We start from the raw sequence: 16,242 nt of genomic DNA, 5'->3' as shown, positions 1-16,242 counted from the left end.
CTAAATGAAGGAAATGTTCACATTTCCTTCTATGGACAACAGTGCAAGAGGCATGTATATTTGCACTCACCCGGTGATGCTCACCAGCATTCCTCTCGATTTATATTCATATGCACCCATCCACATGACTCGTCACAGACATGTCCAGATGTTCCATGTGTGTCCAGAATGCAGATGCTCACAGGTGCCTGTGGATGAACACTGATGTCCACAGTCACAGAGCCCCCTGATTTACCCCAGTACCCACATGTCATTGTTTGGGATGCAAATGACTGATCCCCGCCCCCACCCCCAAATTCCCCAGGGTTCCTGGCAAAATGAGATCTCAAAGCCAGCATGAGTGACCTTTTCGGACCCTATTTAGAGAACCATGGAGGAGAAGACCCGAGTTACATGAGTGCAAATACAGAGCCCCGAGCCAGCCTCACTCAGGCTGTCTTAGCTGAGATGCTCCCCTGTTTGACACCCCCCTCCCATCAGGGCCAGTTATGGCCGCCAATGCTCAGATATTGGCTTAGAGTGGCGCCCAGCACAGGTAGAACTCAGCGTGTGTTAGGGACTATATCACTGACTAGAATCATCATTATGAATATTCTTTTTAAAAAACAATTATTTATTTATTTAGCTGTACCAGGTCTTAGTGGCAGCACAGGGATCTTTAGCTGCAGCATGCCCACTCTTAGTTGTGGCATGTGGGGTCTAGTCCCCTGACCAGGAATGGAACCCAGGCCCCCTGCATTGGGAGCACAGAGTCTTAGCCACTGGACTACTAGGGAAGTCCCCTATTATGAATATTTTTGAAACGCAAAGAGCTTCTTTATCCTCTGCATTTCGGTCCTGGCATTACCATGGTGTTCCAGTAGCCTTCCAGCGTCGTCTGTTTCTCTCCCACTCCGAGAGTCAGTCCTTTAAAGCCATGGTTTCCTCTCCCACAGTGCACTCTTTCCTGACATCTCTCTTCATTCTCATTTGCCTCCAAACATCACAGTTCCTGTCTGTCTGCCTGGGGATGGGTGGATGTCGGAGCATCTGTTTGGAATAAAAAGCCCCCTAATATGGCCCCATGAAGTAAGAGTTTTAGATAAAGAACACAGGGAGTCTCAGAAAACCCAATAACTGGGGCTTCAGGGACTCGGGAAGCTGTCATTCACTCACTCATTTAGCAATTCAGTTAGCAAATATTTATTCTCCACCTACTAGGCACCAGGTAGACAAGAAAGACAGGGTGTTTGCTCTCATGGAGCTGATATTTTAGTGGAAAGAGACCAGTAACAGGGCTTCCATGGTGCCTCAGCGGTAAAGAATCTTGACTGCTAATGCAGGAGACACAGGTTTGATCCCTGGTCGGGGAAGATCCCACGTGCCATTTAACAACTAAGTCCATGCATCACAACTGTTGAGCCTGTGCTCTAGAGCCCAGGAGCCACAACTAATGAAGCCTGCGTGCCCTAGAGTCTGTGCTTGGCAACAAGAGAAACCACCACAATGAGAAGCCTGAGCACTGCAATTAGAGAGTCGCCCCCCCACTTGCTTTAATTAGAGAAAAGCTTGTGCAGCAGCGAAGACCCAGCACAACCAAAAATAAAAATAAGTAAATAATAAAATTACACATAAGAAAAGAGACTGGTAATAAATGAGGGATTATCAGCCGGTAACAGCTCTGTGCAGATGTAAACCAGGGTGAAGGATGTGGTGGAGGTGGGGCTCCTATGGATTCAGGCGGAAACCCTCTTTTCTGTCCCACCCTCTACTCTGAGGAGTCTTCATTTCTGCACTCCTCACTCCAGCCTCCACTCATGGCTTTGGTTTCTGCACCCCCTGATCCACCATGCATCTCCAGCTCCAGGGCCCCACTGGCCCCCATACCTTTTAATTGCCTTGACCTCCATGTTCCAATTCCATCTCCCTGGACTAGAGAATTTGTCTCTTTCAACTTGTATCAGGAATCCACTTGTTGTCCAATTTGTCAGACATCCTGGGTTCCTGGGGACATGTGGTTTGGAGGTCTCCCACTCAGTAAGGATTTATAAGTAGGAGTTTTCTCTTGGAAGGGTCACTGGGAAGGGAGGCAGTGCTAGGCATCATCACTCATTCACTCATGAATGCATTCACTCCACAAACTCTGACTGAATGCCTAGAGTCTCAGGCACTGTTGTAGGTGCTGAGACGGAACTGTGAATATGATGGGTCTACCTCAGTCTTGTGATGTGTGTATCATATGGAGACGCAACAAACACATAAGCAGATATACAAACAAGTTTGTTTTAGAGAGATAAGTGCTGTAATGAAATGAACAGGTAAAAGAAAGTGACCAGAGAACTTTATTTTTCAAGATACCAGGATAGGGCTCTTTGGGGAGGTGACTTTTTTTCCAGCTTTATTGAGATATAATGAACATATAACATTGTGTAACTTTAAGGTGTACAAGAAGATGATTTGATACACACATGTATTACAAAATGGTTTTCACCATAGAGTTAGTTAACACCTCCATCACCTCACATCATTACCATTTTTGTGTGTGTGAGGTGAGAACATTTAAGATTTCTCTCTTAGCAACTTTCAAGTATATAATACAGTGTTGGTAACTATTGTCACCATGCTGTACATTAGATCCCCAGAACTTATTCATCTTAGAAGTTTGAAGAGGTGACATGTCAACAGACACCTGACAGATGACAAGGAGCCAGCCATGGAAAGAACTGGGAGAGGGAAGACCATTCTGGGAGAAGGAAGAGCATTCTGGCAGAAGAGTGTTCTGGGAAAGGGAAAGAACTGGGAGAGCAGCATTCTGGGAGAGGGAAGGAACTGGGAGAGGAGCATTCTGGGAGAGGGAAAGAACTGGGACAGGAGCATTCTGGGAGAGGGAAAGAACTGGGACAGGAGCATTCTGGGAGAGGGAAAGAACTGGGAGAGGAGCATTCTGGGAGAGGGAAAGAACTGGGAGAAGAGCATTCTAGGAGAGGGAAAGAACTGAGACAGGAGCATTCTGGGAGAGGGAAAGAACTGAGACAGGAGCATTCTGGGAGAGGGAAAGAACTGGGACAGGAGCATTCTGGGAGAGGGAAAGAACTGGGAGAAGAGCATTCTAGGAGAGGGAACCTCAGTGCAAATGCTCTGACATGGGAATGAGTTTCATGCCTTCTGGAAAGAGGAGAGGGCTGGGTGACTTCAGAGGAGGAGAGGACTAAGGTCTTACAGGTTGGCAGGGGACACTTCATGCAGGGCCTCACGGGCCAAAGTGAGTTGTTGGGTTTTATTCTATTCTAAATACAACAAGAAACTGCTGGACAAGTTGCAGTGGAGAGGGGAGCCATGATCTGATGCACATTGTTTAAAGATCCATCTAACTTCTGTGATGGGGAAAGGATACCATTGAGTGAGCGTGGAAGCAGGGAGATCAGGGAGGAGGTGACTGCAATGGTCCAAGCAAAAGCCAGAGGTGGCTGGGCTGGGAAAGAAGCACCTGGAAAAGTGACCAGTGGGCAGATTGGTGTGTTTCTTAGGAGAGAGCCATCAGGACTTGCTGATGGACCCGATTGATGTCTGGGAGGAGAAAGCGAGGAACAGAGAAATAGGGTGATGTTTGGAGAGAACCAGAGACCTAGGGACCATTTCTAAAGGTCAGGGTTGTTGGGGGGGGGGCGCGGTGTGAATAGAGCAGACCAAATACAAGCTGGGTCACCCTGCCATTAATAACCAGGAAGATATAATGGCCTGAATTTCCCTTCTAAGTTCTGTGGAGGGCATTTCATTCCCCAAGATTTACCCTCCACACTCCTTGGAGGGCCTGTTTTCTCTTGGTCATCCCTGCCTCTATCTTCCCACTTCTACAGAATTATTATTCTCCACTTTGCGTCTTGTGTCTTTTGGTCTCTGTTCTGACCTTTACCTGGATTGAGAGCTCAGTCCTTGAGGTCATGGAGATTCTCAAATGCCAGAGCACATCACTCTAACCTGATCCTAAAAGCAGTGTGGCCATTTATCCAATCATTAATTTATTCAACAAATAACCATTGAGGACCTACTATATGCCTTTCTTGGGAGATAAGATGGTGAGCCAAGCAGTGCATGGAGCCTCCTTCAAAACAGAAAGACAGGTGATGACCAAATTTTACAAGTAAATATATATAAATGGCATCTGTGATAACAGCTTGAAGAAAGATTCTTGGTGTCAAAAGAGCCTCTAAGAAGAGGATTTGATCTAATTTGGAAAGTCAGAGGAAGTAAGAGTTGAAATCTGAAGCAGAGAACAAAGGGTATTCCAGGCAGAGAGAATTGCTTATGCCAAGGCTCTGGGATGAGGCAAACTATATGACAGACCAAAGATGGCCTTGGAAGGGAGAGACAATGTAGCATGAAAGCAGAGAAGTAAATACATGGCAGGCCTGCAGGGCCTCGTGGCTGTGTTAAGGGGTTTTATCTGTATTCTAAGAATAAAAGAAACCTGCCAGTGAGGTTTTGGTTGGGAGAATGATATCATCAGTATGCATTATAAAAGTTCCCTACCCTCCTACACTGTTGGTGAGAATGTAAATTGGTACAGCCACTGTGGAAAACAGTATGGAGGTTCCTCAAAAAACTAAAAATAGAGTTACCATATGATCCAGCAACTTCACTCCTGGGCATATATCCAGACAAAACTATAATTCAAAAAGATACATGCATCTCTGTGTTCATAGCAGCACTATATGCAATAGCCAAGACATGGAAACAACCTTAATAATCATTGACAGATGAATGCATAAAGATGTGGTACATATACACAATGGAATATTATTCAGCCATAAAAAGGAGTGAAATAATGCCATTTGCAGCCATGTAGATGGATCTAGAGATTATCATAGTAAGTGAAGTCAGTCATAAAAAGAAAGACAAATACTATATGATATCACTTATATGGGGAATCTAAAAATATGACACAAACAAATTTATCTGCAAAACAGAAACAGATTCATAGATACAGAGAACAGATATATGGTTGCCAAAGGGGAGGGGCATGGGGGAAGGATGGATTGGGAGTTTGGGATTAGCGGATACAAGCTATTTTATACAGAAGGGATAAACAACAAGGTCCTACTGTATATTACAGGAAAACTATATTCAGTATCCTGTAATAAACCATAATGGAGTAAGGAATATAAAAAAAAGGTTCCTGAGGCTCTCATGTGTGGGGTGAACTGGTAAGAGAAAGGGTAGATCAAGACTGATCAGATAGACTTTTTTAATTGTGAGGGTGGCTTGGACCATTGAGTGATGATACAGCGTGGAGAACCCTGCATGAGTTGTAAAAGTATCTAGGCTTCCCCGCTGGCTCAGAGGGTAAAGTGTCTCCCTACAATGCAGGAGACCTGGGTTCGATCCCTGGGATGGGAAAAATCCCCTGGAGAAGGAAATGGCAACCCACTCCAGTATACTTGCCTGGAAAATCCCATGGATGGAGAAGCCTGGTAGGCCACAGTCCATGGGGTCGCAAAGAGTTGGACACGACTGAGCAACTTCACTTTCAGACCAAGTGAGAGTAGAAATGGGGGTGGGGATAATGCCTGGGTATCTGAACCACTGGTCAGGGGTAGGGAAGGGGATAGAGGAGGTAACATAGGAATATGGATCTAAACTAGGTTCAGGAGAGAAGATTGCATTTCATTTTGAGCATTTTGGGACTGAGATGCTTTTGAGATGTCCAAGGGTCTTGGGTGAGGGAGAGGGGATCAAGGGGCCAGATATATATATGTATTTGGAGTTCTGAGGATGTACATACATGCAACTGATGATAGGAGATTTGGTAAGAGTAAGTACCCTCAGAGAAAGATCGAGGGAACAAGAGAGCATAAGACTGAGTCTGGAGCACTAATTCTCAACTTGGAGATGATTCTGCACCCAGGGAGACATTTGGCATTGTCTGGGGACATTTTGTTGTCACAGCTGAAAGGGGATACTACTGGTGTCTAGCGGGTAGAAGCCTGACATACTGCTGAATATCCTACAATGCACAGAATTGTTATCTGGCCACAATATCTGTCATGCTAAGGCTGACTTATCCTGATCTTGAGTAACATTTAATGTCCAGGTGGAGGAAGGTGAATCTGCAAAGGAGATGCACTAGGGTGGGAAGAAACCATGCAAACATGTGTGATGGCAGCCAGGGAAGGAAATGTATCAAGAAAGAGAGAAAAGTCAACAGAGTTGAACCCTGATGAGAGGTCAAGAGAGATGGCAGGCTGAAAAATGGCCGTTGTGTTTAGAAACATGGAAGCCATGGGTGGACTTGGCAAAATCTGTGTCGGTGGTATGATGGGGTCAGAAACTAGACAGGAGCAGTGGAGGTGCTAGTTCAGGAAGTGAGGAGACGGAGGCAGTTAGTGTAGGCAACTAAAAAGAGGAGGAGAGGAGTTGGAGACAGATGGAAGGAGGAGTCAAGTAAGGGGTTTTGTTTTTTCATAGGAGAGACTTGAGTTTATTTAAAAACCAATGAGAAAGTTCTTTACTTACAAAACAGAAACGGATTCACAGACTTAGAGAACAAACTTATGGTTGCTGGGGGGAAGAATGGGAGGGAGGAAGAGATAGTTAGGGAGTTAGGGATCGACATGTACACATTGCTATATTTAAAATGGATAACCAACAGGGACCTATTGTACAGCAAGGGAACTCTGCTCAGTATTATGTGGCAGCCTGGATGGGAGTGGGGCTTGGGGAGAATGGATGCATGTATATGTATGGCTGCATCCCTTCACTCTTCACCTGAAGCTATCACAATATTGTAAATCAGCTATACTCCAATACAAAATAAAAAGTTTAAAATGAATAAGATAAGTAGATAAATATAGATAAAAGAGATCGTATAAGAAGGCAGAAGACTCTTGAGAGTCCCTTGGACAGCAAAGAGATCAAACCAGTCAATCCTAAGGGAAATCAACCCTGAATATTCATTGGAAGGACTGATGCTAAAGCTGAAGCTCTAGTACTTTGGCCATCTGATGCGAAAAGCTGACTCATTAGAAAAGACCCTGCTGCTGGGAAAGATTGAGGGCGGGAGGAGAAGGGGACGACAGAGGATGAGATGGTTCACTGATTCAATGGACATGAGTTTGAGCAAACTCTGGGAGATAGTGGAGGACAGGGGAGCCTGGCATGCTGCAGTCCATGGGGTTGCAAAGAGTCAGACACAACTTAGCGACTGAACAACAACATAAGAAGGCAGAAGAGGACCAAAGCAAGAAGAGCTGCATGATCTTTGAAATGAAGGGCAACTCCTCTATTGTAACGGAGGGAGGGGCCAGAATGGAGCAAATGTTTGTAAAATATGTCAGGGGAGAAGAGAGGTTCTACTTTATGGCTGTTATTTCCCCTGGGAGATCAGGGAACATTGGAGGAAAATGGAGAACAGTTTGAGCCTCCCAGTTTAGCTCAAGTTGCCCCATGACAGTGTGCAGGTGTTCGTTCCCATTGTACCCACTCATGAAGAAGGCCCTCTTCAAAGTCTGCTACTGAGCTCCTGGCCTCAGATTGGGCCTCTGAGCCTAGAGAGAGATCAGATGGGGAGGGGGCGTCCAACTCCAGTGTTTGAGTTAAGACTCTTGATGGATTCTCGTAAACTCCCCAACTCTTGAAGATTAATGCTGCTTGTAATAGCTTATCAAGAAAGCCTTGCAATAATCCTTGAAAGACCCATAAAATCCACACTGGTGAATTTTAGATAATGGCATTGGAGAGATAAAATCCCCCTACCCTCATTAATCATGGGACACACCAATCATTTGAAGTGGACATTCATTCAAGAGGCCTAAGCACTTGTTGGGGGAAGTGATCCATGAGTAAGGAGATGCTCAGAAAGAGGAAATGTCAGCTGTGGGTTTACCACCGATTGTTGAAAGTTGAGCTTGGGTAAGGGGACTCAGATCCTGAGACAGACCTCGGGGAAGCTGGGTTCTGAGTCAGAACAGGCTTAACTCAGGTTCTGAGACTGGAGATTAATTCAAGTCCTGCAGAGCAGAGATATACCCATGAGGTCTTAAGATACTCCACTGTTGACTCTGAGACAGTCTAGGGTCAAGCCCAAGCCCTGGATCAGCAAAGACTGAACTTCAGTCTAGGGATAGACCAAAGATAAACCTGGTCCTAGGAGACCTAGGAGCCCAGGAATGAACCCAAGTCCTGGATGAATCGAGGCCACAATTCAAGCTTGAGATAGGCAAGGTCAAATCCAGGTCCTCAGATGGACCAGAGTTGAACCTAAGTCCCGAGATGGACCAAAGGCTTCCCTGGTGGCTCAGATGGTAAAGAATCTTCCTGCAGTGTAGGAGACCCGGGCTCTACCCTTGGGTCAGGAAGATCCCCTGGAGAAGGGAATGGCAGCCCGCTCCACTATTCTTGCCTGAAGAATTCCATGGACAGTGGAACCTAGCGGGCTCCAGTCCATGGGGTTGTAAAGAGTCAGACAGGACTGAGCAACTTAACACTTTCACTTTCTTTCACTTCCCTGAGATGGACCAGTGCTGACCCCATATCCTGACACCAGAGAAGAGGTTATGAGGGTAGAAAAAGAAAATGTGCTTCTCTTGGTGGGGCGGGGGGATGAGGAGAGCAGGGATCTCCCTACCTATTGAGCCACTTTGCTCAAACCGTTGAGTACCGCTGACTAATGTCCATTGTAAATGACATAGCATGTCCCAGGACTAATGAGGGGAAGTGATTTTTATTTTCCAATGCCAGGTCATCCTAGGACGTAAAGTTGAAGCTAGCTCAGGGCCTTGAGCCCAGAAACATATTCAGCAGAGCTGACAGCTTGGGAATGCCCAAGGTGGCCATGCCTCCCTCCATGTTGACTGTGACCACTGATGGAGACTAGAGGGGTGCTTTCACTTCACGCAGACTCATCACACACAAGGGGTCAATTCACACTACAGCACACAGACACACAGCATCCAAACCCATACATGTTCCTCAAACCCACAGCAACACGCTGTGCACACACATGCACATTGGTACAGTAGCTGTATATAAATCCTTGCACACACACACATGGGCACAGAATGAATCACAAACACACTGCCAGCCAGCCAAGGCAGCGCATTCAGACACAGCCTCATGTTTACCGCAATGCCACGACTCTAGGGGATGTGGTGTTCTCAGAGAACAGTGCCCCCCGGAGTTGTGCAGTGCAGTGCAATGCAGTGCCTGGCCATTCACATTCACGTTTTTTTTACCCACCTACAGAGCCTTGCACACTCTTACTGAGTCCCTGTTTTATACACTGGTGTGTGTAGTTCCATACACTTGCTGATGCTTGCACTTAGGCCTGTACCTGGCTACACACTCACGTGGGTTCTTGGCCGCACAGACACAGATGTGCCACTCATCCATCTCACACACTCAGGCTCTGTGCCAGTCAGCGCAGGCCAGGCTGTCCTGCATAACACACAGCCCCCAGATCTCAGGGGTTTAGCACAACCAAATGAGCAGTTGCTCATGCTACATGCTGGTTGGCAGGGGTTTCTGCTTCATGTGGCCAACTGCTGGAGGCTTCTCATCCACAGGCACTTCCCCAGTTACTGAGGCAAGAATGTGGCAAATCATGCACTGGCTGTTACAGCTCTTCCCCGGAGGTCACTTCCACCCACATGGCATTGGCTAAAGGCAGTCTCAGGGCCACACTGGGGAAGTAGAGTCTTATCCTGAGCCCAAAAGAGAACTGGAAACTTTGTGAACACTTCTACCAGCTGCCACAGTCTCTTTCACATTTGAAGAGATACTCACAGATGCAGGTCCACACACACACACACACACACACACTTTATTTCTTCCCTTACGGACTAGTCTTTGGGATCTAATCCCCTCCATGGGACGGGACAGGAGGGGTTTGCCTCCAGAGCTCCTTTGTCTCATTGTATGTCTGAGGGGGTCTCCCAGTCCCTTCAGAGCTGGGGGGGGGGGGTCCCAGGGTAACAAGTTTCAAAGCCAGAGCTATTGTCAGAGCTGAGAGAACAGTACACACGCCTTCTCTGCCCCCAGAGTGGGCGGTATTTTTCCACAGACACAGGGGAAGAATAGTAATAGGCATTGAGAGATCTCCATATTGGCCGAGAACCTTCCTCATCTCAGCAGCTGCATTAGAAGAGGAGCCCCGAAGGGAGAAGGCAATTCCAGAGAGAGCCCAGTCCTCTCCACCCGCGCGTCCTCTCGTTGCCACCAGGACCCTCTCTTTCCCCTCTCACGGCCCACCCCACTCCTCCTCTGACTACTTGAATATTCCGAGGCAGGAAACTCATGAATATTTATAAGGGCCTGGCAGTGAGGGAGATAAAAAAAAAAAAAACATTTGGAATTTATGAACCAGGATCCGTCTATAAATAACAGGCCTGTGACTGGTGGGGCTCTTCCCTCACCCACCACATTCCTTCGACTTCAGCTCCAGCCCCATCCAAGCCTCCCCGAGCGGTCCCTCCCCCCTTCACACACACACACGCACACACACACACACGCACATGCACACACACAGAGCTTGGCTGTGGATGCGTGAATCCTCGTTGGCCTGTGCGCTGTCAAACACACACTTTCCCACACAGCTGAGCACACACACATTCCCACCTGTCTGGGATCAGGTCCGCTGCCTCCCTTCCACACACAGGCACTCACATGCAAAATTTGCCTGAACATGTCCAGGCAGCCTCCTCTGGTGTTGGCATCCGGACAGATCCAGGCATTCAGGCTCAGACCAGCAGAAACAACTCAGAATCCCATACGGTCACACATACACCCAAAGAGATGCTTGTGGGCCACTCTCGGACCCACCGAGCGTGGCACTTCCCTTGGCGGGTCTCCGTGTCCTCATCTCTGTGGGAAGTTGCTGAGAGTCCCTGCCTCATAGGGTGTTGGGCAAATTTTTTTTTTTTTTGGCCATCCCATATGGCATGTGGGATCTTAGTTCCCTGAGCAGGGATCAAACCCGCACTCCCTCCATTGGAATCATAGAGTCGAAGCTCCAGTGGCGCAATCGGTTAGCGCGCGGTACTTATATGGAATCATAGAGTCTTAATCACTGGACCTCCAGAGAAGTCCTGCTATGCAATTTTTTTTTTTTTTTTTGGGATAGGAAAGTAGCACTTATTGTGTATGAGTAGGTGGCTCAGTGGTAAAGAATTCACCTGCAGTGCAGGAGACGTGGGTTCCAGCCTGAGATGAGGCTGACCCTGCTTAATCTCCTCTCCCTGACCTGCCACCTGCAGTGCATGGAAAAAGAAGGCATTGATGCTACCAGAGGGGCTTCCCCAATGGCTCAGCAGTAAAGAACCTGCCCTCAATGTAGGAGACACAAGAGATGCGGGTTCAGTCACTGGGCTAGGAAGATCCCCTGGAGGAGGGCATGGCAACCCGCTCCAGTATTCTTGCCTGGAGAATCCCATGGACAGAGGGACCTGACAGGCATAGGGTCGCAAAGAGTTGGACACGACTGAAGCGACTTAGCACACACTCATGAGTAAGGTGGGGACAGCAGCCAGGCTCTCGTGAGCACAGGGCCCACCATTTGTCCAGGGGGCCATGATTAAGGATGCATTTGACCCCGCAGCCATCTGGAATGAGCCACTTTTCTGCCACCTTGTTTCTAAGTTCATCCACGTTAAACTTAGTAAATCCTCACTTCTTGGAGATGTAGATCTTCTGGCGGCCAGGGAACTTGAACTTGGCCCTGCGGAGGGCCTCCATCAAACACTCCTTGTTCTGCAGCTCGGTGCGGGGGGACATTATGACCTGCCCAGTGTGGACCCTGGCCACTGTGCCCTGGGGCTTTCAAAGGCACTTCACACCCCTGTCTGGAGGCTAGACTGGGGCTAGCATGCCATTCATGAATGTCTACTGGAAAGGACTGTCTCCAAGGTCCCTTAGGGCAACCTGTATAGACAACAGGATGCCTACACTACCAAGGGGGCTGCTGTTTGCCCCCCTTGCACACTGGGCCCCCATGGGGAAAAGGGCACAGCTGGATTAATTGGCAGCAAATATGCACATTTTTTAAAGTAACCAATGAATACCTGTGGTATGCAAGGTACTATCCTAGGCACTGGTGATACCGCAGTGAACAAAAACAGGTGAAGACCGCTGCCTGACATTCCAGAAAAGAAGGATAACACACAAAATTAATGCGTAAATGATGTAGTGTGTTGGAAGCTGATAAAGCAAAGAAGGAAATGAGTGGTGCTGAAACATTTGTTGTTCTGACAGGGGTGAGGTGGGGGGACCGTCAAGGAGGTCTCTTGAAAGAATGACATTAAATAAAGGAAATGGAAGGACATTTTCCAGGCAGGGGGAATAGTGGTTGCAAAACTTGATGTGGAAGAAGTGTGCCTGGGGTGTTGTAGGAACAGTGAGGAAGCCTGTGAGGCTGGAACAGTGAGTGGGGGGGAGCATAGAGTAGGTGAGGGCAGAGGGGTGACAGGGGCAGATTATGCAAGGCCTTGTGGGCTGTGGGAGAGCTTTGCTATTTACAAGTGAGGGTGGGAGTCATAGAGGCTTCTGGTCAAGAGGGAGAATATGATCTGACTTATGCTTGTAGGCGGCCTCTAGCTGCTGCAGGGGGGAACGCTCTGTGGGTGGCGAGATGGGATCCAGGGGACCAGGGCAGAGGTGACTACACTATGTCCATCCAAAGAGCAAAAAGTGCACAGATTCTGAGTGTAGAGAGGTAAAAAAAGATCGGTTTCCCAGGTGGCGCTAGTGATCAAGAACCTGCCTGCCAATGCAGGAGATGCAAGAGACGAGGGTTCGATCCCTGGGTTGGGAAGATCCCCTGGAGGAGGGCATGACAACCCACTCCAGTATTCTTGCCTGGAGAATCCCAGGGCAGAGGAGCCTTGAGGTCCGGGCTACAGTCCATAGGGTTGCATAGAGTCAGATATGACTGAAGCCACTTAGCACACACACACGTAAGAAAAAGAGACATTTAAAGTTGTTTCTAAATGAATGCATTCAAAGGATTCGTTCTTTAATTCCAGAAATGTTTATTGCGCACCTACTGGGTGCCAGGCCCCATTCTGGCTTGCAGATACAGCAACACACAAAGCGATAAGCATCCTTTGGATGCTGCCCTTGGAACGCTGACAGCATCACAGGGGAGACAGACAAGAAACAAGATAAATTTTAATGTAGGGTCAGGGGGCAGTACATTTTATGCAATAAAATGCAGCAGAGCAAGCCTTGGAAAGTGATAAGGGCTGCACATTGTAGGCTGGGTGGACCGGGCAGAATTGGGGATGCATTTTGAAGCGAGAGCTGTTCTCGGGATTAGCTGATGGATGGCATGTGTAGGTAGAAATGACAGAACCTGGTGCCTGGGTGTGAAGATGAGCTTTGAAGGGACACTCACATAAATGCCCTCTCCTGTTGGAATGTTCATTGTTTCTCCCCATCTTAGGTTGGGTTTGTGAGAAGCAGAACCCAAGACGGGGGTTTGGAGCACATGACTAATTGTGAGTACGGGGAGGGGTAAAGAGAAGTGGGACCAGGAAAGGGGACTCAGGTACACTGGCCTGATCCACAAGGATGGGGGGAGCTCTGGAATGTAAATTGCATTGCCGAGGGGTGGGCTTTGGCATCAATCAACCATTGGCTGCTCCTGGGGGTGGAGGAAGCCTCTGAGGCATCTCAGGCATGTGGTAGCTCCCAAAAGCCAAGGGCAGGTCTCCAGAGAAGGTCAGCAATGCTAGCTCTGAGCTTCCACTCTCAGCATCTGTGGGGCGGGTGTGCCCCATTATAAGAAGATCTGGGCAGAGCCCCAAGAACATCTACACCCCCAGGCTCTAACAAAGAGGGTCACGGGAACACCAGGCATTTATGCCAATCACAGCGCAGATGTCTGACACCAGAACCCGTTCTTAGCTCTCTTGGGATGAAAATCAGGCCAACTTGGCACCGGGGCTCCCTCGACACAGCTGAGATCCTTTCTGGATTCATTAACTGCCGGAGGCTCAGCCCTCTGCTTCCCAGACTTGCCTGGGAATTGCAGAAGGGAGCTGTGAGGAAGAGATACAGCCCGGAAGCAGTTCTGAATAGCTCACCTCATTCTCCCATGGTCCTAGAGGACAGCACTGCCATCACACCCATTTGGCAGATGTGGAAACGGTTGCACAGAGAAGTTGAATCACTTGCCACGGTCACATAGCTAGAAACTGGAGGAGCCTGAATTGGAACTCAAGTCTTCATGGTCTGGGATCTTTGTGCTTCTGAGACACATTCAACTGCCTTAGACCCCATGTGTGTTAGTCACTCAGTCTCCAGGCAAGAATACTGGAGTGGATTGCCGTCCCCTTCTTCAGGGGATCTTCCTGACCATGGGATCAAACCCAGGTCTCTTGCACTGCGGGCAGATTCTTTACCATCTGAGCCACCAGGGAAGCCCACCTTATACCGCGTGAGTGTGTGCTAAGTCGCTTCAGTCATGTCCGACTCTTTGCAATCCCAAGGACTGTAGCCCGCCAGGCTCCTCTGTCCATAGGATTATCCAGACAGGAATACTAGAGTGGGTTGCCATTTCCTTCTCCAGGGACTCTTCCTGACCCAGGGATCGAACTCATGTCTTTGGCATCTCCTGCATTGGCAGGTGGGTTCTTTACCACTAGCGCCACCTGGGAAGCCCTTAGACCCCATGACCCCTTTGAAACCTGAAACCCCTGCCTTCACCTGAGAAGGGATGGGAAGAAGGGAGGAAATCCCTGAGAGAATAGAACAGAGTGTGTGGAGGGTGGGAGAGAAGGAGGTCACCTGGAGGACTCAAGAGTAGGTAGGAGGCATTCATTTGTTCATTCATTCATTCATGTCCTGGTGATGCCTGCCTATTCTGTCCAGCATGTGCTGGTGTTGGGGCCACAGCAGGAAAGAGCACCTAGTTCTGCCCTTTCAGAGCTCATAGCCTGAAAGAGCACGCAGACACTCACCCAGGCAAGAAAAGCTATGAGATGTAAGAACCTCGTAAGAAGGGAAGGGTGGGGACTTTGGAGACACACACATAGGGGACCTTGACCTATCTGCAGAGATGGGAAGGCTTTTCAGGGGCAGTAATGTTTCAGAGGTGGCCTTCCCAGGTGGCTCGATGGTAAAGAATCTGCCTGCTAATGCAGGGGATTCGGGTTCAATCCCTGAGTCAGGAAGATCCCCTGGAGAAGCAAAGAGCAGCCACTCCAGTATTACTGCCTGGGAAATTCCAGACAGAGGAGCCTGGTGGGCTACAGTCCATGGGGCCGAAAAAGTCAGACATGACTCAGAGACTAAACAACAACAATGTTTACTCTGAACGCTGAAGAATGCAGAGTTTGGACAGTCCTGGGGTAGCTGGTAGATGGCAGAGTAGAAACACCAGCCTCTCTACAGCGCCACAGAATTTGGTTTGTAATTCCAGCTCTACTACTTAATTTACAGAGCAAGCAGCAGCACTTCAGGGTCTTAAAAATTATTGTACACATGTTTATTGAGCACCTGTGAAGTGAAAGTTGCTCAATCGTGTCTCTTTGCGACCCCATAGACTATACAGTCAATGGAATTCTCCAGGCCAGAATACTGGAGTGGGTAGCCTGTTCCCGTCTCCAGGGGATCTTCCCGACCCAGGGATCGAACCCAGGTCTCCCACGTTGCAGGTGGGTTCTTTACCAGCTGATTGCCACCAGGGAAGCCCAAGAATACTGGAGTGGGTAGCCTATCCCTTCTCTAGGGTATCTTCCCAACTCAGGAATCGAACCAGGGTCTCCTGCACTGCAGGCGGATTCTTTACTCACTGAGCTATGAGGGTTATTGAGCACCTACTATGTGCCAAGTGCTCTTCTAGGCACTGGGAACATGGTCGTGACCAAGACATAAGGTCCTTGTATTTGTACACCTCTTCTCTAGGGGGTCATACACTACACCAGCCAACAAATATAGTTTGATCTCTGCTGTGACAAACAAGTGCCAGGCAGAGAGTTGGGGACTGAGAAAGTCTCCTTCCCAGTTAAGAGTCACCTAAGTTTAATGTGGCTGATAAGGGACTAGTCACCAAAATTTACAAACAGCTTAGGATGCTTAACAGCCTCAAAACAAACAGCCCACTCAAAAAATGGGCAGAAGATCTGAATAGACATTTCTCTAAAGAGGACATACAGATGGCCAACAGGCACATGAAAATATGTTCAACATTGCTAGTTATTCAAGAAATGCAAATCAAAACTACAATGAGATATCACCTCACACCAGCCAAAATGGCTATCATCAAAAAAT

General features: G+C 48.1%; 1 protein-coding gene and 1 non-coding gene across 3 annotated transcripts in view; one reads left to right on the top strand and one right to left on the bottom strand.

Moving 5' to 3' along the window:
- Positions 1-16,242, top strand: part of OLFM2 (olfactomedin 2) — a 73,283-nt gene that overhangs the window by 31,193 nt on the left and 25,848 nt on the right. The window lies entirely within an intron of this gene.
- LOC133063010 (small nucleolar RNA SNORA70) lies at positions 11,865-11,999 on the bottom strand. Its single transcript, XR_009694323.1, has one exon. It is a non-coding gene; the product is annotated as a small nucleolar RNA SNORA70 (small nucleolar RNA).

The sequence above is a fragment of the Dama dama genome, chromosome 9 (genome assembly GCF_033118175.1).
Source record: "Dama dama isolate Ldn47 chromosome 9, ASM3311817v1, whole genome shotgun sequence".
Classification (NCBI taxonomy): domain Eukaryota; kingdom Metazoa; phylum Chordata; class Mammalia; order Artiodactyla; family Cervidae; genus Dama; species Dama dama.
Note: the sequence above shows the minus strand (reverse complement) of the source record. Positions and strands in the feature narration are given on the sequence as shown.